The sequence below is a fragment of the Lissotriton helveticus genome, chromosome 2_1, assembly GCF_964261635.1.
Source record: "Lissotriton helveticus chromosome 2_1, aLisHel1.1, whole genome shotgun sequence".
Classification (NCBI taxonomy): Eukaryota; Metazoa; Chordata; class Amphibia; order Caudata; family Salamandridae; genus Lissotriton; species Lissotriton helveticus.
Window position 1 is genome coordinate 1,085,947,650 of NC_136059.1, and position 23,794 is coordinate 1,085,971,443.

Genomic DNA, 23,794 nt, shown 5'->3' on the forward strand with positions numbered 1-23,794 from the left:
TTCCACCTACAAAGCACATTTAAGAATGTTAGATGTCATAGACATACACCACTCACTAGTATTTTGTCAAGGAATGAAGAAATGTGAATACAGAAACCAATCTAATAATTTGTGACTGTCTACTCTAAAGTAAAAATGTCCCTTTTTCCATGGAAGGGTGTTGTCTTGCTGCACTTTTTGGCACAACTGATGAATGCTTGCTTTTTAACACGCACCATTTTTCTCATAACAGACAGAAGCTTCACTTCTAAGAACAAATCATCATCACTAGGATGGAGTGACCAACGATTCAGCACCAAAAAGAAAAACTAAAGTTCAAACCAGGTGAGGGCTCGGCTCGCCCACAATAAATGTGTGAAATAAATCAGTAAGCACTTTTCCATTTTTAATCAACCGTTTATGTTTTATGACAAGCTTGATTTTAATATATATTTTTACTTTTAATAAAGCTTTAAAACTTAAATAGACTCTGTGGTTTTTGGTCAAGCGTGAATTAGCAAAAGGTTTTGCAATTTGCATGCATGAGTCCGTGCCTCCGACACTTCTGGACTCTGACTCCGTACTCTTGTCCTGCATTGGATAATCATCATTGGGGATCAATCATCGATGAATTCGGGAGCTAAATGACTCTGCCACACTATCTAGTCAGTAAGGAGATTGGGGGTTCTTCAAAGTCTGATATCACTGAGGTATGTGGAAAGTCTACCTGCGCCTATTGTAATTGATAAACAATGCACTATTTAGTGTCCATAGTTCTGTTTTTGCAGATTTGTCCCTGCAACAGTAGTAGTATGGATTGTCCTCCTATCCAAACCAAAAGTAAAGTAGTATCTTATTCTTTCTTGGTGGTCATTCACCTTTTTATTGTTGGTAATTGTCAAAGCATAAACATTTAGAAGACTTGAAAAGACATTATGGACAATCCCAGAGGACTGCACTCAGTGCATAGAGCTATTGGCAATATCCCTTTTCGACATTCAGTTGCAGCCTACCGCAAAGAACTCCACTGGCTTCCAATCGCCAGTCGCATCAAGTTCAAAATGCTAACTCTTGCTTTTCGGGCCCTCAATGGGATAGAACCGGACTACTTACGTAAGAGATTAGTATTATCCCAAACAGTCCGATCTTTGCGGTCTAACAATTTGCGCCTCATTGTTGTCCCTCGGTTCCGTCGCTCCAGAATGGGCGGCAGAGCCTTTGCAGTTATGACGGCTAAATTATGGAATAGCCTCCCCTTAGATCTCAGATTTGCTTCCTCTGAAACACTCTTTCGTAGCCGTCTCAAAACTTGGCTATTTTCATTGTCATAGGCTCAACTCCCTTTCTAGCTCACAGTCTTAGCGCCGGGACACCCCCTTTGGGGGTAGCCGTGCGCTCTACAAGTTCCAAAATAAATAAATCCAAAATAAAGAAATTGCTGACTAGAATGGGAGTTTCGTTTAACACCTTTTGCCAAATGTGCAATCTTAGTTAGCTACACAGACAGACTAATAACTAAGAATAATCTAGTAATACCACAGGAAGTCATAGTAGAGGCAGGATAGGAATTTAGATACAGTCTACAAGAAGATCAAGGACGATTTAGAAAAAATCGAATGAGGAACGCTAGGAAAAAATAGGTACTCTATATTAAAATTAAAACTTACCGGGGCGAGCAAAGGAGCCCTCGCCTGACCGATCCTGGCCTTGAACAGCAGCAGTAGCCGATAACCCCTCCTCCTCTGTCCTCTTGCCTCTGGGGGGGAGCTGATGTACAACATGAAAGAAAGAAAGACCCGAAAACATGGATGATTGTTGCCAACCAAATCAAACATTTCAAAAGCACAATAACAAAATATTTTGGCGAAATAGCAAATAGACAACAATTCCACAGGATATATTGACCTATCTCATGTGGTCTACTACGATATTAGTATTGCTTGATTTGCGGACCGTCGACTTGGAAAGTTATGTAACTCACTAAACAAACTACTAAAAAGGTTCGCCTAGGACTGGCAGGCAGCAGTCCGCAGCACGCGAAGTGACAGACAAACTCCATCGTGATTGCAGATCAGCGACAACACTAAAAAGTTTCCTACTACATTAACCAGTCATTAAAATACTCAAACTATCAATCCACCACCCCTATTTCTTCTTATTGCCAGGTGTACAAAGGAAAGACTGGACTTGAGTCTGTAGGGGCAGATTTACAAGCCCCTTGCGGCTCTTTTGCTCCATTGTTGCGTGACTTTTGTGACGCTGCGGCAAAACAAAAGAGGCGCCATGGTGCGGCGTATATTAACAACGTGACGCATATGGGAGATGCATCACGTTGTAAAGCCCTGCGCCATTAGGGGGCGATCCGGCGCAAGGGAGGGCATTCCTGCGCAGGAACGCATCCTAAAAGTGGCTGAGGGAAATCTACAAGATTTCAATCAGTCACTTTTAGGACAATGATGCGTGACTCAAACCCTGTGCCTGCTTGAAGCAGACGTACGGCTTGACGCAGCAATGGGGAGATAGGGCACCCCAGAGCATTGCTGGAGCTGCGCCATCGTTGCGACGCAACTCCAGCAATGCGCCGCCTTTACGGCACAGATGCGTAACGCTTCGGTGACGTTTTGGGCCCATGGTGCGCCGCATTGTAAATACGGCGCACCATGGGTGGTGGTGGCATGGCGCAGAATTACTGGCGCATCCCTGCTACTTTGCAGGGATGCGCCGGTAATTGAAAATCTGACCTTTAGTGTCTAGCAATACGCACTTCTTTAAACTACACTCATACATAATTTCTCAGGCCAATGAAATGAACACAAAATCGAAAACAAATAAGCATAGTACCAACGCTACTGAGAAGGAGAGCAGTGCACCTGAAATGCACAGAAGATTTTGAAATATAATTTACCTACAATGTAATCAGCAGCATTATTGCTCTAGGTAAAAACCAAAAATTTGCAATATAATAACACACAGAGCAGGAGAAAACAGAGTAGTGATGAAATAGCTACTACTACTCACCAAGCCAGGGGATCTCGATGCCGAGCAGGTCGAGCAAGTCGCGCTCCCGGTCCAGGAGATCCGTCCAACGGTGGGTGGCCTGGTTGTAGGTGCGCCGGACCTGAGAGTGTTGATACATGGCCCGGCACACCTTCTCCCACCGCTTCCGGCGCTCCCGGAGCCCGTAGCCGCTTGCGATCTTGCCGCCTGCCATGATGGTCCTGGGGAGGCCGCACTGGACATAAAACACTAGTGAGGCCACCTCCTCTGTGCTAAAAATCTCCCGTGGCATCACTAGCTCCCCCCTCAAACGCCCGCACGGGAGCCGGGCACGGGGTGCAGGACCCTTCCCCTTCTCGGGCTGCTTCCCGGCTCCCTTTACCATGGTCTGGGCAGAAAGGAAGTTAAATATTAAAGAAGAACTAGAATAGGGAAGAAGAAAAGAAAAGAGTTTAAAAAAGTAGTTTAAAATTAACCAAAAGTAGCAGAAAACACAAAAATATAGAGCTAGAAAAATAGAGGGATAGATAATAAGTAAAATAGATTAAAAAAACTTCAAACAAGCAAAGGATGGCAGAGATTGACAGAAGATACAGAAAGCATGCCCAGAACCATAGCAATGAATGAAAAACAAGATGGCCACGCCCGTTCACTACCGCGTGGGTAAGTTCGCGCGAGATTTCCCTCGCGATCACACGCGAACTTGTACTAGCGAGCCGCACACTTTGCTAGATTACACATAGCACCCGAAAACAGAAATACTTCACGCAAACAAGATGGCCGTGCCCATGTACGACCGCTAGGGTAACTTCGCAACGTTGCGCTACAAGCGGCTTGCGAAAACGCAAAAAATCACGCAAACTAACACGCCGCAAAAAAAACAAATCGTATATTCGCACAAATTCGCGGCATCCGAATTCGATCTCGTGCGAATTCGCGCCCCGCGAATCGCGCGAAATTGCAGAAAAACGATTTTTGCAAAACTGAAAGCACTCAGCAGGTGCAAAAGTTCAATCTTATCATTAGTAACCATTCCCTGTAATGCTTCCTGAGGGGCCCCTCCAGAGTTCAGTTGCCTACTTGCAACTATTCTATGACCCTGCTCTGACCCTCACAGCAGGCTCAGAGAATAGCTACAAGTATGCCACAAAGGTCCTGTTAAAAAAAATTACACTGCAACAGAAAGCAATTACAGATAAGGAAGCAGGTGCCAGACTGGAAGTTCAAATTCAGTGACACATTAATCAGCCCCTAATTCATTCATGTCAGTTGAGGCAGGGCAGGTGTGCTAACGAATTTTACAAAACTGAAAGCACTTAGCAGGTGCAAAAGTTCAAGCTCATCATTAATGAGGAAGCACTTACAGCTAAGGAAGCAGGTGCCAGCTCAAATTCAGTGAATTAGGGATGTGAAGTGCACTCCTTTTTTGCTCTAGTTTGTACTTTCTGTCGGTTGTTAATTTGTTTTATCCGTGGTGTGCCGGAAGGGGAGGAGCGGCCAGACTCCTAAAGAGAATGAATTGAATAGAACTAATGACATGCGTCAATAGACCCTTTCCGCACTACTTTCAGCAGAAATCCATCTGCTACTTGTGATCAAAATTAAACTGAGTATACTTGTGTTGTTTTCAACAAATTTATTGATTGGAATTATTCCTCAAACAATATGATAATTAGTTTTTCTTCTTTTTGTTGCAAATAAAATCTTTGTTGCTTCTTTGGAGTATGATTTACACAATTGATTGAATTGTAATAAATGACATTTCATAATTTAAAAAAGAAAATTTTCCTGTCCCAATGCATTTCGGGATGCTAATCCCTTCATCAGGGGCACTGTAAAACAATTTAAAAAAACATGTTTAGCCTTAGGCTATTGGCACATTCAATAGGCATGTTACCGTAGTGTACATTCTACAAATTAATATTATTTTCAACATGCTTAAAAAACTATATGAAGACAGGTTCAGTATTATACTGTGTTTTGGTACGTCTACACAACCTTATGATGGAGCTTCCTTAGGTTGACCGGGTCATGCGTGTCATGAATTTTTAATTAAACCAAAATATTAAAAATCCTTACAATGCTGTGTATTCGTTGATGCAAGACAAAGTGAATCCAAGCTCTCACGTCTGTGGCGTGGTTAAATAATTTGGAAAAAATGTAGATCACCATAGAATACACACTCACCATAGTTGCTTGCTGTGGTGTGGAATTTTAAGAAGATTTCAATAATGGAGAATCAAAAAGGTGTTCCAGATAACGCCTGAAAAGACAGGTGGTTGCTATTGATTAATGAACTATTTCAATAGTGTACTAACAAAAAAGACAAGAACTGAGAAGCTATATATCATACCGTAAAGAAAATGCTGTGAGGTCAAATGGCCTTTGTAAATAAGCTCGACGGTGGAACTGCGAAAAAACATGCTAGAATGAGACCTTAATTAGTCTGTAAAAAAAGACTGCAGCAAAGTTCAGAAAGATGAATAAGTGTTACCTGGTAGGTTAGGAATGAACCAGAAGAACTATTAAAAGACGATCGCTCCTGATTATTATCAATGTTCCTGCATGAAGAATATAAAAGAATATAAGCTAAACGTTAACCTGTGCTGCAATGAAACGCAGACGTTTGTGAGTCTAAAGTACCTGATGTCAACTGGCGGTGTCTTGCTGCGCCTGCGTCACTTTGGTGAGCGTTTTGGAAATGAGAAGCTATGAAACATAAACAATGTAAATTGTTGGTTGGTGTCTTATAAAAATGATAATCGGAGATTTCCAAAACTTGAGTGAAAGAATTTACCTAGCCGGCGTTAGAGAAAAGTATCGCTGACGCGGCGGTTCTGTTGGTTAGTTTAGAACATTGACAAACAATGCCGTGATCGGTGTACTGACAGGTCTTCTAAAAAACAAATGAATAAATTCAGAGTTTCATATTAAACTGCATGTGCGAGAGCCGCATTGCTGTTTCTTGTTAATAGCATCTATAGATACCTGTTGCGAGAGGCTGCTTACAGACTTCTTAATTAGTTAGAGTTCTGTCTTAGTGCTGCAATGTTCCAACGTTACTCCTAACCGGATGTTTGGATGTCTCTTGTTCTGTCGGTGCAGCTGTAGTATAAACTGCCCAGAAAGGAAAAAATATGAGATAAATGCTAAACCGAACTGGCTATATGCGTGTCACCAATAAAGTGACTTCAATTAGTACCTGCGTACAGGAGCTGCTGTTAGATGGTATTCGCGGTCGGTGCTCTCTACTCAAACGACGTTATCCCGGGTTCTCTCCATGTTGAACGGTGCGAGAATAAACGACGGACTGCGGAAGCAGTCTGTTCACTTAAAACAGTATCCTTCATAGAAATAGAGGACGGTGTTGTCCCGTCAGAATTGGGAGAATAGAAAACGGACTAGGAAAGTAATCTAGTCCGAAATGATCGAAACTTAGAATAGTGCTGCATGGTATAGAAAATATACCGCTAGGCGGATATGCTAAAAAAATAAATAATATGTGTCGAATACAGTGTTTTGTTATCGGTGAAAAATAAAGTGAAGTACCTACTGAAAAGTGATCTAGTATCTTTAACATATATTAAATGACTTATTGTGTGGTTATTATGATAAACGTGGATAGTATTACGGTTGAGGTGCAAGCCTCAAAGATGAATACAGAAAACCGAGGGATCCCTCGCTATACAGAATGTGTGGAACTGTTGTAATCGACGTTCTGTGCTTACCGATGCCGATCTAAAATATACATGGGAAATGTTACTAGCTCGAGAGGCTGTTCAAACAAATGCGACCATTGGCCAATGCTACAACCTTTACATGATTACTAGTGTGTCTCGTTCCTGTGTCATTACTGAAGCATATTTTCTATGTAATACATGAGGATGACAAAAGTTTATATATTAAGCATTTATAAAAAGCATAGCATATCAATTTTGTCATTAAGTCCCTTTGGGGTTTGAGTTTGTAAATATTCAATCCACCATATTTCTCTGCGTGACAACAGGTTCTCATTGTTTCTATCCGGTTTCTGTTGAATCTGCTCCAGAACTTGAAATCTTAGTTGGGGAATGGTATGCTTCATTTCTGTCCAATGAGATACTAAGCTGGAAGTTAGAGTCTTGTTGCGTATTCGGCTTTTATGTTCAGTTATTCTTACTTTAATTTTTCGCTCTGTTTTCCCTATATACAATTTACCGCACGGGCATTTGATACTGTATATCACAAATGCTGAATTGCAGTTTGTTTGCTGTCTTAATTTGATTTTTTTGCCAGTTTGTGGATGTTGTATATATTGTCCTTCCGTTACATTATTGCAATGAGTGCAATTATAACATTTTTGCATTCCTTTGGAAGACCTTGTGACTTCTGAGTCCCTTTTCGGGCGTGTGACAATTTCATGCAGGTTAAGGTGTCTGGTGTGGGCAAACACTGGTTTTTTGTCATAAATACCATGGAAGTCTTCTTCTTTTTGTAATAGTTCCCATCTGGAGTTGATGATATCCTTGATCGCTTTGGTTTGCGTAGAATATTTTGTTACAAATACCTGACGGTCCATCTTTGGTTTGTCTTTGAGTTGAAGTAAACGTTCTCTAGGTATTTCCGCAATTTTGTCTTCTGCTGTTTTTAAAAGATCCGAGGGATATCCTTTTGCCAAAAATCTTTGTCTTTGCTTGTTGGTTTCTGTTTCTAAGGCCTGTGGAGTGGATGTTATTCTTTTGCAACGTATAAGTTGTGAATATGGTAAGTTGCGCAATAAGTTCCTTGGATGAAAACTGTTGTAAGCCAGTGTATTGTTTCTATCTGTTGGTTTGTGGTAAACTGATGTTTCTATTGAGTTGTTTTGTTTTTGTACCATGACATCTAAATACGGTATCTCTTTTTTGCTGATTGAATGTGTAAATTGAATTCTCGGGTTTCTTTGATTAAGTTCTTGAATTTTGTCAATTAGAAGAATTTCTGGACCATTCCATAGTAGGAAGATGTCGTCTATGAATCGTTTATAGAAGATGGTGTGTTTTTGCCACTCTTCATTTGTTAAAATAAAATCATTCTCAAATTTGGCCATATAAGTATTGGCAAAGGAAGGTGCTCCAGAAAAACCCATGGAGGTTCCGCTAATCTGTAGGTAATAATCATTGTTCCACTTGAAATATGAATGTTGTAAACAGAATTGGAGAAGTTCAAGGATGAACACCTTATTTGCTTTAAGATTCGATTGTTGCAGTAATGCCCATTCACATGCTTCTAACCCCTCTGCTAAAGGGATCGAAGTGTATAATGCTGTTACATCAATTGTACACAAAATAGTGTCATTGTCAATCAAGGTAATCTCATTCAAAAGTTGAAGGAAATGTCCTGTATCTTTTATATATGTTTTCCAACTTTGTACAAAACTTTGGAGGAATTCATCAATGTATACTCCCAATGGTTCAAACAGGGATCCACATCCGCTGACTATGGGTCTCATTGGTGGGTTTGTGGCATTTTTGTGAATTTTTGGGAGCATATATAATTCAGGACATCGTGGATGTTGTACTGATAAATAATTTTTAGTGTGTTCACTAATCCATCCCATATCCATTGCGTGTTTTAAAATTGCTTCCAATGTTTTGCTGATTTCTTGGATAGGGTTATTTTGTAGTTTCAGATACGTACTTTCATCTTGAATGTGAGTTTCAACTTTTGTATTGTAAAAAGAAGTGTCCATAATGATTAAGGCTCCTCCTTTATCTGCTCTTTTCAATGTGATTGTGGGATCTTCAGCAAGTTTTTTGAGGATGGTCATTTCGTGTTTGTTTAGATTGGTTCTTTGGTGTTGCTGCCAATTAATTTGTTGTAAATCCTGCTTGACCAAAATCTCAAAGATGTCCAAAACTTTGTGAGAAATCGGTGCCATGTATGTACTAGGTTGTTTGAATTCTTTGTATTCTGAATCTGTCTTTGTTTGGATTAATTCAGGCATAGATGGTACTATATTTTCAAAAAAATGTCTCAATCTCAGTACCCTCATAAATTTGAAAAAAGCAATTTCAGTCTCAAGTTTGTTGCTTTGGTAGGTGGGGACAAATCCAGTACCCTTTTCTAGTACTTGCAATTGTTGTTTACTTAATTTCTTTGATGAGATGTTAATCGCTAAGTTGCTTTCTTGCTTCGCAGGTTCTGGCTGACTGTGTCCTTTTCCACGACGGATTTTGTGCTTGGTGTTATATCTGGTGGTTTTTCTGCCAAAGGTACCTGTGCTAAAAAACCTTGTTGGGTAGACACTATACTCGTGGCACTAGTAGAGGCTGTTTCCCTTCGTGATGAGGTACTCAGATCTTCTGCTACTACTGGTTGGCGAGTTGCTGATAGGTCTTTATCTGATACCACACTTTCCTGTGAGGACGATGCCGATTTCGGTACTGGTTTTCTCCTGGCATATACTTCTGCCCACGTGTAGACTTCATTAAGTTTGTAGTCTATAGTATCCCTCTTGAATTTGCGTAATTTCATTTCTTGCGTGTCTTTTTCATACTTTTCTAATTTGTCTTTGAGGTCTTTGAGAGTTGTTGTTAGTTCTTCCTCATTCATTTGTTTTGAGATTTCTTGTGTTAGTACGTCAATTTCTTCTTCCAACTCTTTGATAGTTTTTGCTAATTCCTCTACCAATAACAATATTAGATCCAAGGAGCACTTGTTGAGAATTGAATACCATTTATCCATGAAGCGTTTATTGTACTGAAATTTGTATAGCATTGGTTTGATTGAAAGTCTTAATCCCCGCGGGATTCTTTGCACTTTGTGATATTGTATTAAGGTTGAAGCATGGAGTTTTTGGTTGAGGGCTCTCCTTGAAATGAATAGTAATTGTCGTAATGATTGGGTTACTGAACCTCTTCGTGTGCCAAAGGTCCTAATTTCTGGTATTAACGAATATATATCTGAAGCTTGAGCTGATGTATATGTTTTGGTTTCCGCCTTGTTATCCGTAATGTTTGAAATTGCGTCAAAAGACATTTTTGTTCTTTGTCGGGTGCTATTTCACCGTTGGCTTGAATGAAAAGTGAATTAGGGATGTGAAGTGCACTCCTTTTTTGCTCTAGTTTGTACTTTCTGTCGGTTGTAAATTTGTTTTATCCGTGGTGTGCCGGAAGGGGAGGAGCGGCCAGACTCCTAAAGAGAATGAATTGAATAGAACTAATGACATGCGTCAATAGACCCTTTCCGCACTACTTTCAGCAGAAATCCATCTGCTACTTGTGATCAAAATTAAACTGAGTATACTTGTGTTGTTTTCAACAAATTTATTGATTGGAATTATTCCTCAAACAATATGATAATTAGTTTTTCTTCTTTTTGTTGCAAATAAAATCTTTGTTGCTTCTTTGGAGTATGATTTACACAATTGATTGAATTGTAATAAATGACATTTCATAATTTAAAAAAGAAAATTTTCCTGTCCCAATGCATTTCGGGATGCTAATCCCTTCATCAGGGGCACTGTAAAACAATTTAAAAAAACATGTTTAGCCTTAGGCTATTGGCACATTCAATAGGCATGTTACCGTAGTGTACATTCTACAAATTAATATTATTTTCAACATGCTTAAAAAACTATATGAAGACAGGTTCAGTATTATACTGTGTTTTGGTACGTCTACACAACCTTATGATGGAGCTTCCTTAGGTTGACCGGGTCATGCGTGTCATGAATTTTTAATTAAACCAAAATATTAAAAATCCTTACAATGCTGTGTATTCGTTGATGCAAGACAAAGTGAATCCAAGCTCTCACGTCTGTGGCGTGGTTAAATAATTTGGAAAAAATGTAGATCACCATAGAATACACACTCACCATAGTTGCTTGCTGTGGTGTGGAATTTTAAGAAGATTTCAATAATGGAGAATCAAAAAGGTGTTCCAGATAACGCCTGAAAAGACAGGTGGTTGCTATTGATTAATGAACTATTTCAATAGTGTACTAACAAAAAAGACAAGAACTGAGAAGCTATATATCATACCGTAAAGAAAATGCTGTGAGGTCAAATGGCCTTTGTAAATAAGCTCGACGGTGGAACTGCGAAAAAACATGCTAGAATGAGACCTTAATTAGTCTGTAAAAAAAGACTGCAGCAAAGTTCAGAAAGATGAATAAGTGTTACCTGGTAGGTTAGGAATGAACCAGAAGAACTATTAAAAGACGATCGCTCCTGATTATTATCGATGTTCCTGCATGAAGAATATAAAAGAATATAAGCTAAACGTTAACCTGTGCTGCAATGAAACGCAGACGTTTGTGAGTCTAAAGTACCTGATGTCAACTGGCGGTGTCTTGCTGCGCCTGCGTCACTTTGGTGAGCGTTTTGGAAATGAGAAGCTATGAAACATAAACAATGTAAATTGTTGGTTGGTGTCTTATAAAAATGATAATCGGAGATTTCCAAAACTTGAGTGAAAGAATTTACCTAGCCGGCGTTAGAGAAAAGTATCGCTGACGCGGCGGTTCTGTTGGTTAGTTTAGAACATTGACAAACAATGCCGTGATCGGTGTACTGACAGGTCTTCTAAAAAACAAATGAATAAATTCAGAGTTTCATATTAAACTGCATGTGCGAGAGCCGCATTGCTGTTTCTTGTTAATAGCATCTATAGATACCTGTTGCGAGAGGCTGCTTACAGACTTCTTAATTAGTTAGAGTTCTGTCTTAGTGCTGCAATGTTCCAACGTTACTCCTAACCGGATGTTTGGATGTCTCTTGTTCTGTCGGTGCAGCTGTAGTATAAACTGCCCAGAAAGGAAAAAATATGAGATAAATGCTAAACCGAACTGGCTATATGCGTGTCACCAATAAAGTGACTTCAATTAGTACCTGCGTACAGGAGCTGCTGTTAGATGGTATTCGCGGTCGGTGCTCTCTACTCAAACGACGTTATCCCGGGTTCTCTCCATGTTGAACGGTGCGAGAATAAACGACGGACTGCGGAAGCAGTCTGTTCACTTAAAACAGTATCCTTCATAGAAATAGAGGACGGTGTTGTCCGGTCAGAATTGGGAGAATAGAAAACGGACTAGGATAGTAATCTAGTCCGAAATGATCGAAACTTAGAATAGTGCTGCATGGTATAGAAAATATACCGCTAGGCGGATATGCTAAAAAAATAAATAATATGTGTCGAATACAGTGTTTTGTTATCGGTGAAAAATAAAGTGAAGTACCTACTGAAAAGTGATCTAGTATCTTTAACATATATTAAATGACTTATTGTGTGGTTATTATGATAAACGTGGATAGTATTACGGTTGAGGTGCAAGCCTCAAAGATGAATACAGAAAACCGAGGGATCCCTCGCTATACAGAATGTGTGGAACTGTTGTAATCGACGTTCTGTGCTTACCGATGCCGATCTAAAATATACATGGGAAATGTTACTAGCTCGAGAGGCTGTTCAAACAAATGCGACCATTGGCCAATGCTACAACCTTTACATGATTACTAGTGTGTCTCGTTCCTGTGTCATTACTGAAGCATATTTTCTATGTAATACATGAGGATGACAAAAGTTTATATATTAAGCATTTATAAAAAGCATAGCATATCAATTTTGTCATTAAGTCCCTTTGGGGTTTGAGTTTGTAAATATTCAATCCACCATATTTCTCTGCGTGACAACAGGTTCTCATTGTTTCTATCCGGTTTCTGTTGAATCTGCTCCAGAACTTGAAATCTTAGTTGGGGAATGGTATGCTTCATTTCTGTCCAATGAGATACTAAGCTGGAAGTTAGAGTCTTGTTGCGTATTCGGCTTTTATGTTCAGTTATTCTTACTTTAATTTTTCGCTCTGTTTTCCCTATGTACAATTTACCGCACGGGCATTTGATACTGTATATCACAAATGCTGAATTGCAGTTTGTTTGCTGTCTTAATTTGATTTTTTTGCCAGTTTGTGGATGTTGTATATATTGTCCTTCCGTTACATTATTGCAATGAGTGCAATTATAACATTTTTGCATTCCTTTGGAAGACCTTGTGACTTCTGAGTCCCTTTTCGGGCGTGTGACAATTTCATGCAGGTTAAGGTGTCTGGTGTGGGCAAACACTGTTTTTTTGTCATAAATACCATGGAAGTCTTCTTCTTTTTGTAATAGTTCCCATCTGGAGTTGATGATATCCTTGATCGCTTTGGTTTGCGTAGAATATTTTGTTACAAATACCTGACGGTCCATCTTTGGTTTGTCTTTGAGTTGAAGTAAACGTTCTCTAGGTATTTCCGCAATTTTGTCTTCTGCTGTTTTTAAAAACACCAAGCACAAAATCCGTCGTGGAAAAGGACACAGTCAGCCAGAACCTGCGAAGCAAGAAAGCAACTTAGCGATTAACATCTCATCAAAGAAATTAAGTAAACAACAATTGCAAGTACTAGAAAAGGGTACTGGATTTGTCCCCACCTACCAAAGCAACAAACTTGAGACTGAAATTGCTTTTTTCAAATTTATGAGGGTACTGAGATTGAGACATTTTTTTGAAAATATAGTACCATCTATGCCTGAATTTATCCAAACAAAGACAGATTCAGAATGCAAAGAATTCAAAAAACCTAGTACATACATGGCACCGATTTCTCACAAAGTTTTGGACATCTTTGAGATTTTGGTCAAGCAGGATTTACAACAAATTAATTGGCAGCAACACCAAAGAACCAATCTAAACAAACACGAAATGACCATCCTCAAAAAACTTGCTGAAGATCCCACAATCACATTGAAAAGAGCAGATAAAGGAGGAGCCTTAATCATTATGGACACTTCTTTTTACAATACAAAAGTTGAAACTCACATTCAAGATGAAAGTACGTATCTGAAACTACAAAATAACCCTATCCAAGAAATCAGCAAAACATTGGAAGCAATTTTAAAACACGCAATGGATATGGGATGGATTAGTGAACACACTAAAAATTATTTATCAGTACAACATCCACGATGTCCTGAATTATATATGCTCCCAAAAATTCACAAAAATGCCACAAACCCACCAATGAGACCCATAGTCAGCGGATGTGGATCCCTGTTTGAACCATTGGGAGTATACATTGATGAATTCCTCCAAAGTTTTGTACAAAGTTGGAAAACATATATAAAAGATACAGGACATTTCCTTCAACTTTTGAATGAGATTACCTTGATTGACAATGACACTATTTTGTGTACAATTGATGTAACAGCATTATACACTTCGATCCCTTTAGCAGAGGGGTTAGAAGCATGTGAATGGGCATTACTGCAACAATCGAATCTTAAAGCAAATAAGGTGTTCATCCTTGAACTTCTCCAATTCTGTTTACAACATTCATATTTCAAGTGGAACAATGATTATTACCTACAGATTAGCGGAACCTCCATGGGTTTTTCTGGAGCACCTTCCTTTGCCAATACTTATATGGCCAAATTTGAGAATGATTTTATTTTAACAAATGAAGAGTGGCAAAAACACACCATCTTCTATAAACGATTCATAGACGACATCTTCCTACTATGGAATGGTCCAGAAATTCTTCTAATTGACAAAATTCAAGAACTTAATCAAAGAAACCCGAGAATTCAATTTACACATTCAATCAGCAAAAAAGAGATACCGTATTTAGATGTCATGGTACAAAAACAAAACAACTCAATAGAAACATCAGTTTACCACAAACCAACAGATAGAAACAATACACTGGCTTACAACAGTTTTCATCCAAGGAACTTATTGCGCAACTTACCATATTCACAACTTATACGTTGCAAAAGAATAACATCCACTCCACAGGCCTTAGAAACAGAAACCAACAAGCAAAGACAAAGATTTTTGGCAAAAGGATATCCCTCGGATCTTTTAAAAACAGCAGAAGACAAAATTGCGGAAATACCTAGAGAACGTTTACTTCAACTCAAAGACAAACCAAAGATGGACCGTCAGGTATTTGTAACAAAATATTCTACGCAAACCAAAGCGATCAAGGATATCATCAACTCCAGATGGGAACTATTACAAAAAGAAGAAGACTTCCATGGCATTTATGACAAAAAACCAGTGTTTGCCCACACCAGACACCTTAACCTGCATGAAATTGTCACACGCCCGAAAAGGGACTCAGAAGTCACAAGGTCTTCCAAAGGAATGCAAAAATGTTATAATTGCACTCATTGCAATAATGTAACGGAAGGACAATATATACAACATCCACAAACTGGCAAAAAAATCAAATTAAGACAGCAAACAAACTGCAATTCAGCATTTGTGATATACAGTATCAAATGCCCGTGCGGTAAATTGTATATAGGGAAAACAGAGCGAAAAATTAAAGTAAGAATAACTGAACATAAAAGCCGAATACGCAACAAGACTCTAACTTCCAGCTTAGTATCTCATTGGACAGAAATGAAGCATACCATTCCCCAACTAAGATTTCAAGTTCTGGAGCAGATTCAACAGAAACCGGATAGAAACAATGAGAACCTGTTGTCACGCAGAGAAATATGGTGGATTGAATATTTACAAACTCAAACCCCAAAGGGACTTAATGACAAAATTGATATGCTATGCTTTTTATAAATGCTTAATATATAAACTTTTGTCATCCTCATGTATTACATAGAAAATATGCTTCAGTAATGACACAGGAACGAGACACACTAGTAATCATGTAAAGGTTGTAGCATTGGCCAATGGTCGCATTTGTTTGAACAGCCTCTCGAGCTAGTAACATTTCCCATGTATATTTTAGATCGGCATCGGTAAGCACAGAACGTCGATTACAACAGTTCCACACATTCTGTATAGCGAGGGATCCCTCGGTTTTCTGTATTCATCTTTGAGGCTTGCACCTCAACCGTAATACTATCCACGTTTATCATAATAACCACACAATAAGTCATTTAATATATGTTAAAGATACCAGATCACTTTTCAGTAGGTACTTCACTTTATTTTTCACCGATAACAAAACACTGTATTCGACACATATTATTTATTTTTTTAGCATATCCGCCTAGCGGTATATTTTCTATACCATGCAGCACTATTCTAAGTTTCGATCATTTCGGACTAGATTACTTTCCTAGTCCGTTTTCTATTCTCCCAATTCTGACGGGACAACACCGTCCTCTATTTCTATGAAGGATACTGTTTTAAGTGAACAGACTGCTTCCGCAGTCCGTCGTTTATTCTCGCACCGTTCAACATGGAGAGAACCCGGGATAACGTCGTTTGAGTAGAGAGAGCACCGACCGCGAATACCATCTAACAGCAGCTCCTGTACGCAGGTACTAATTGAAGTCACTTTATTGGTGACACGCATATAGCCAGTTCGGTTTAGCATTTATCTCATATTTTTTCCTTTCTGGGCAGTTTATACTACAGCTGCACCGACAGAACAAGAGACATCCAAACATCCGGTTAGGAGTAACGTTGGAACATTGCAGCACTAAGACAGAACTCTAACTAATTAAGAAGTCTGTAAGCAGCCTCTCGCAACAGGTATCTATAGATGCTATTAACAAGAAACAGCAATGCGGCTCTCGCACATGCAGTTTAATATGAAACTCTGAATTTATTCATTTGTTTTTTAGAAGACCTGTCAGTACACCGATCACGGCATTGTTTGTCAATGTTCTAAACTAACCAACAGAACCGCCGCGTCAGCGATACTTTTCTCTAACGCCGGCTAGGTAAATTCTTTCACTCAAGTTTTGGAAATCTCCGATTATCATTTTTATAAGACACCAACCAACAATTTACATTGTTTATGTTTCATAGCTTCTCATTTCCAAAACGCTCACCAAAGTGACGCAGGCGCAGCAAGACACCGCCAGTTGACATCAGGTACTTTAGACTCACAAACGTCTGCGTTTCATTGCAGCACAGGTTAACGTTTAGCTTATATTCTTTTATATTCTTCATGCAGGAACATCGATAATAATCAGGAGCGATCGTCTTTTAATAGTTCTTCTGGTTCATTCCTAACCTACCAGGTAACACTTATTCATCTTTCTGAACTTTGCTGCAGTCTTTTTTTACAGACTAATTAAGGTCTCATTCTAGCATGTTTTTTCGCAGTTCCACCGTCGAGCTTATTTACAAAGGCCATTTGACCTCACAGCATTTTCTTTACGGTATGATATATAGCTTCTCAGTTCTTGTCTTTTTTGTTAGTACACTATTGAAATAGTTCATTAATCAATAGCAACCACCTGTCTTTTCAGGCGTTATCTGGAACACCTTTTTGATTCTCCATTATTGAAATCTTCTTAAAATTCCACACCACAGCAAGCAACTATGGTGAGTGTGTATTCTATGGTGATCTAGATTTTTTCCAAATTATTTAACCACGCCACAGACGTGAGAGCTTGGATTCACTTTGTCTTGCATCAACGAATACACAGCATTGTAAGGATTTTTAATATTTTGGTTTAATTAAAAATTCATGACACGCATGACCCGGTCAACCTAAGGAAGCTCCATCATAAGGTTGTGTAGACGTACCAAAACACAGTATAATACTGAACCTGTCTTCATATAGTTTTTTAAGCATGTTGAAAATAATATTAATTTGTAGAATGTACACTACGGTAACATGCCTATTGAATGTGCCAATAGCCTAAGGCTAAACATGTTTTTTTAAATTGTTTTACAGTGCCCCTGATGAAGGGATTAGCATCCCGAAATGCATTGGGACAGGAAAATTTTCTTTTTTAAATTATGAAATGTCATTTATTACAATTCAATCAATTGTGTAAATCATACTCCAAAGAAGCAACAAAGATTTTATTTGCAACAAAAAGAAGAAAAACTAATTATCATATTGTTTGAGGAATAATTCCAATCAATAAATTTGTTGAAAACAACACAAGTATACTCAGTTTAATTTTGATCACAAGTAGCAGATGGATTTCTGCTGAAAGTAGTGCGGAAAGGGTCTATTGACGCATGTCATTAGTTCTATTCAATTCATTCTCTTTAGGAGTCTGGCCGCTCCTCCCCTTCCGGCACACCACGGATAAAACAAATTTACAACCGACAGAAAGTACAAACTAGAGCAAAAAAGGAGTGCACTTCACATCCCTAATTCACTTTTCATTCAAGCCAACGGTGAAATAGCACCCGACAAAGAACAAAAATGTCTTTTGACGCAATTTCAAAACATTACGGATAACAAGGCGAAACCAAAACATATAACATCAGCTCAAGCTTCAGATATATATTCGTTAATACCAGAATTAGGACCTTTGCACACGAAGAGGTTCAGTAACCCAATCATTACGACAATTACTATTCATTTCAAGGAGAGCCCTCAACCAAAAACTCCATGCTTCAACCTTAATACAATATCACAAAGTGCAAAGAATCCCGCGGGGATTAAGACTTTCAATCAAACCAATGCTATACAAATTTCAGTACAATAAACGCTTCATGGTAAATGGTATTCAATTCTCAACAAGTGCTCCTTGGATCTAATATTGTTATTGTAGAGGAATTAGCAAAACTATCAAAGAGTTGGAAGAAGAAATTGACGTACTAACACAAGAAATCTCAAAACAAATGAAATGAGAAGAACTAACAACAACTCTCAAAGACCTCAAAGACAAAATTAGAAAAGTTGAAAAAGACACGCAAGAAATGAAATTACGCAAATTCAAGAGGGATACTATAGACTACAAACTTAATGAAGTCTACACGTGGGCAGAAGTATATGCCAGGAGAAAACCAGTACCGAAATCGGCATCGTCCTCACAGGAAAGTGTGGTATCAGATAAAGACCTATCAGCAACTCGCCAACCAGTAGTAGCAGAAGATCTGAGTACCTCATCACGAAGGGAAACAGCCTCTACTAGTGCCACGAGTATAGTGTCTACCCAACAAGGTTTTTTAGCACAGGTACCTTTGGCAGAAAAACCACCAGATATAACACCAAGCACAAAATCTGTCGTGGAAAAGGACACAGTCAGCCAGAACCTGCGAAGCAAGAAAGCAACTTAGCGATTAACATCTCATCAAAGAAATTAAGTAAACAACAATTGCAAGTACTAGAAAAGGGTACTGGATTTGTCCCCACCTACCAAAGCAACAAACTTGAGACTGAAATTGCTTTTTTCAAATTTATGAGGGTACTGAGATTGAGACATTTTTTTGAAAATATAGTACCATCTATGCCTGAATTTATCCAAACAAAGACAGATTCAGAATACAAAGAATTCAAAAAACCTAGTACATACATGGCACCGATTTCTCACAAAGTTTTGGACATCTTTGAGATTTTGGTCAAGCAGGATTTACAACAAATTAATTGGCAGCAACACCAAAGAACCAATCTAAACAAACACGAAATGACCATCCTCAAAAAACTTGCTGAAGATCCCACAATCACATTGAAAAGAGCAGATAAAGGAGGAGCCTTAATCATTATGGACACTTCTTTTTACAATACAAAAGTTGAAACTCACATTCAAGATGAAAGTACGTATCTGAAACTACAAAATAACCCTATCCAAGAAATCAGCAAAACATTGGAAGCAATTTTAAAACACGCAATGGATATGGGATGGATTAGTGAACACACTAAAAATTATTTATCAGTACAACATCCACGATGTCCTGAATTATATATGCTCCCAAAAATTCACAAAAATGCCACAAACCCACCAATGAGACCCATAGTCAGCGGATGTGGATCCCTGTTTGAACCATTGGGAGTATACATTGATGAATTCCTCCAAAGTTTTGTACAAAGTTGGAAAACATATATAAAAGATACAGGACATTTCCTTCAACTTTTGAATGAGATTACCTTGATTGACAATGACACTATTTTGTGTACAATTGATGTAACAGCATTATACACTTCGATCCCTTTAGCAGAGGGGTTAGAAGCATGTGAATGGGCATTACTGCAACAATCGAATCTTAAAGCAAATAAGGTGTTCATCCTTGAACTTCTCCAATTCTGTTTACAACATTCATATTTCAAGTGGAACAATGATTATTACCTACAGATTAGCGGAACCTCCATGGGTTTTTCTGGAGCACCTTCCTTTGCCAATACTTATATGGCCAAATTTGAGAATGATTTTATTTTAACAAATGAAGAGTGGCAAAAACACACCATCTTCTATAAACGATTCATAGACGACATCTTCCTACTATGGAATGGTCCAGAAATTCTTCTAATTGACAAAATTCAAGAACTTAATCAAAGAAACCCGAGAATTCAATTTACACATTCAATCAGCAAAAAAGAGATACCGTATTTAGATGTCATGGTACAAAAACAAAACAACTCAATAGAAACATCAGTTTACCACAAACCAACAGATAGAAACAATACACTGGCTTACAACAGTTTTCATCCAAGGAACTTATTGCGCAACTTACCATATTCACAACTTATACGTTGCAAAAGAATAACATCCACTCCACAGGCCTTAGAAACAGAAACCAACAAGCAAAGACAAAGATTTTTGGCAAAAGGATATCCCTCGGATCTTTTAAAAACAGCAGAAGACAAAATTGCGGAAATACCTAGAGAACGTTTACTTCAACTCAAAGACAAACCAAAGATGGACCGTCAGGTATTTGTAACAAAATATTCTACGCAAACCAAAGCGATCAAGGATATCATCAACTCCAGATGGGAACTATTACAAAAAGAAGAAGACTTCCATGGTATTTATGACAAAAAACCAGTGTTTGCCCACACCAGACACCTTAACCTGCATGAAATTGTCACACGCCCGAAAAGGGACTCAGAAGTCACAAGGTCTTCCAAAGGAATGCAAAAATGTTATAATTGCACTCATTGCAATAATGTAACGGAAGGACAATATATACAACATCCACAAACTGGCAAAAAAATCAAATTAAGACAGCAAACAAACTGCAATTCAGCATTTGTGATATACAGTATCAAATGCCCGTGCGGTAAATTGTATATAGGGAAAACAGAGCGAAAAATTAAAGTAAGAATAACTGAACATAAAAGCCGAATACGCAACAAGACTCTAACTTCCAGCTTAGTATCTCATTGGACAGAAATGAAGCATACCATTCCCCAACTAAGATTTCAAGTTCTGGAGCAGATTCAACAGAAACCGGATAGAAACAATGAGAACCTGTTGTCACGCAGAGAAATATGGTGGATTGAATATTTACAAACTCAAACCCCAAAGGGACTTAATGACAAAATTGATATGCTATGCTTTTTATAAATGCTTAATATATAAACTTTTGTCATCCTCATGTATTACATAGAAAATATGCTTCAGTAATGACACAGGAACGAGACACACTAGTAATCATGTAAAGGTTGTAGCATTGGCCAATGGTCGCATTTGTTTGAACAGCCTCTCGAGCTAGTAACATTTCCCATGTATATTTTAGATCGGCATCGGTAAGCACAGAACGTCGATTACAACAGTTCCACACATTCTGTATAGCGAGGGATCCCTCGGTTTTCTGTATTCATCTTTGAGGCTTGCACCTCAACCGTAATACTATCCACGTTTATCATAATAACCACACAATAAGTCATTTAATATATGTTAAAGATACTAGATCACTTTTCAGTAGGTACTTCACTTTATTTTTCACCGATAACAAAACACTGTATTCGACACATATTATTTATTTTTTTAGCATATCCGCCTAGCGGTATATTTTCTATACCATGCAGCACTATTCTAAGTTTCGATCATTTCGGACTAGATTACTTTCCTAGTCCGTTTTCTATTCTCCCAATTCTGACGGGACAACACCGTCCTCTATTTCTATGAAGGATACTGTTTTAAGTGAACAGACTGCTTCCGCAGTCCGTCGTTTATTCTCGCACCGTTCAACATGGAGAGAACCCGGGATAACGTCGTTTGAGTAGAGAGCACCGACCGCGAATACCATCTAACAGCAGCTCCTGTACGCAGGTACTAATTGAAGTCACTTTATTGGTGACACGCATATAGCCAGTTCGGTTTAGCATTTATCTCATATTTTTTCCTTTCTGGGCAGTTTATACTACAGCTGCACCGACAGAACAAGAGACATCCAAACATCCGGTTAGGAGTAACGTTGGAACATTGCAGCACTAAGACAGAACTCTAACTAATTAAGAAGTCTGTAAGCAGCCTCTCGCAACAGGTATCTATAGATGCTATTAACAAGAAACAGCAATGCGGCTCTCGCACATGCAGTTTAATATGAAACTCTGAATTTATTCATTTGTTTTTTAGAAGACCTGTCAGTACACCGATCACGGCATTGTTTGTCAATGTTCTAAACTAACCAACAGAACCGCCGCGTCAGCGATACTTTTCTCTAACGCCGGCTAGGTAAATTCTTTCACTCAAGTTTTGGAAATCTCCGATTATCATTTTTATAAGACACCAACCAACAATTTACATTGTTTATGTTTCATAGCTTCTCATTTCCAAAACGCTCACCAAAGTGACGCAGGCGCAGCAAGACACCGCCAGTTGACATCAGGTACTTTAGACTCACAAACGTCTGCGTTTCATTGCAGCACAGGTTAACGTTTAGCTTATATTCTTTTATATTCTTCATGCAGGAACATCGATAATAATCAGGAGCGATCGTCTTTTAATAGTTCTTCTGGTTCATTCCTAACCTACCAGGTAACACTTATTCATCTTTCTGAACTTTGCTGCAGTCTTTTTTTACAGACTAATTAAGGTCTCATTCTAGCATGTTTTTTCGCAGTTCCACCGTCGAGCTTATTTACAAAGGCCATTTGACCTCACAGCATTTTCTTTACGGTATGATATATAGCTTCTCAGTTCTTGTCTTTTTTGTTAGTACACTATTGAAATAGTTCATTAATCAATAGCAACCACCTGTCTTTTCAGGCGTTATCTGGAACACCTTTTTGATTCTCCATTATTGAAATCTTCTTAAAATTCCACACCACAGCAAGCAACTATGGTGAGTGTGTATTCTATGGTGATCTACATTTTTTCCAAATTATTTAACCACGCCACAGACGTGAGAGCTTGGATTCACTTTGTCTTGCATCAACGAATACACAGCATTGTAAGGATTTTTAATATTTTGGTTTAATTAAAAATTCATGACACGCATGACCCGGTCAACCTAAGGAAGCTCCATCATAAGGTTGTGTAGACGTACCAAAACACAGTATAATACTGAACCTGTCTTCATATAGTTTTTTAAGCATGTTGAAAATAATATTAATTTGTAGAATGTACACTACGGTAACATGCCTATTGAATGTGCCAATAGCCTAAGGCTAAACATGTTTTTTTAAATTGTTTTACAGTGCCCCTGATGAAGGGATTAGCATCCCGAAATGCATTGGGACAGGAAAATTTTCTTTTTTAAATTATGAAATGTCATTTATTACAATTCAATCAATTGTGTAAATCATACTCCAAAGAAGCAACAAAGATTTTATTTGCAACAAAAAGAAGAAAAACTAATTATCATATTGTTTGAGGAATAATTCCAATCAATAAATTTGTTGAAAACAACACAAGTATACTCAGTTTAATTTTGATCACAAGTAGCAGATGGATTTCTGCTGAAAGTAGTGCGGAAAGGGTCTATTGAGGCATGTCATTAGTTCAGCTCAAATTCAGTGACACATTCATCAGCCCCAAATTAATTCATGTCAGTTGAGGCAGGGCAGGTGTGCTTTTCCCCCCATAATCTAAAGTGATGAACCAGAGGGTGGCATGGGTGAGCCAGAGGGTGGCAGTGGTGAAACAGAGGGTGGCAGTGGTGAAACAGAGGGTGCTGTGATGAACCAGAGTAGAAACAACATGGTCGCGAC